Raw genomic sequence first — 1000 nt, 5'->3', positions numbered from 1 at the left:
TATATAATAAATGAGTATATGCATATATACGTACAGGTATGTGCATACCTACGTCTACCTGTATATATAGGTGCATATCTGGGTACAGGACATTGCAAACAAAACGTAGACAAGAAAATAATAATAACCAGAGTACAGAAAACACACAGGCCACATAGAGAACATTTTCCTTCATCAGCTACCCCCATTCTAACACCGGCGTTTCAAAGAGTAGGGCAGGACGCATCGTTAAAATGGCTCTTCCCATGGACACACACAGTCTATATATATAAAACTGAGAATGTGTATCTGTATGTGTGCCTCACTAAAACTCAAGGATGACCCAACGGATTTCATTCAAATTTTACACATGCTTTACTTAGGATCTATGCATTGTCATGGGCCAAACAAATTTTCAACTTTTTGCCTAATTTCTATCCCTTCCATGCTGTAGGGTATGCTCCCTCTCCTCATGGCTTATTTCGTTTCTTCTGTCTCACCCTCGTGTGATTTTGATTCCTTATTTCCACCCTCCGTTCCTCCCACAACCATTCTCTCCTTCTACGCTGATGCTCTTGTGCTGCGTCCCTCATGTGATTATCCATATTTTAAAGCTTGTTACTAAAGCTATAAATCTCCAAAATGATTCAGAATGTTTCAATTGAAAACAAACATATACAAATACATTAAACAGTTTTTGTTTAAAAGGTGAAAATATTTCTGAAATACTCACCTAATGTGCAAGGACACAGTATATATGATACGGTAATTAATTATATAGAGGCAAAGTAAAAAGTAAAGGAAAAAAAATAGAATTACTATTTTTGATTTTGTTCAGCCCTATGAATTTAATTTTTTAAAAATGCTTTTGTCAATTGCTTGATACAAGAAAAAAGAAACTGGAAAAAATCCTGATACAAACAGAGAAATTCTAACTTAACCAAAAAATATAGAAAAAGTTGCATTTATTTCTACCACATGACACTTATTATCGTGCACACACACACACACACATATATAT

The sequence above is a fragment of the Octopus bimaculoides genome, chromosome 28, assembly GCF_001194135.2.
Source record: "Octopus bimaculoides isolate UCB-OBI-ISO-001 chromosome 28, ASM119413v2, whole genome shotgun sequence".
Classification (NCBI taxonomy): Eukaryota; Metazoa; Mollusca; class Cephalopoda; order Octopoda; family Octopodidae; genus Octopus; species Octopus bimaculoides.
The sequence above is the reverse complement of the archived record's forward strand: the minus strand, read 5'-3'. Positions refer to the sequence as shown.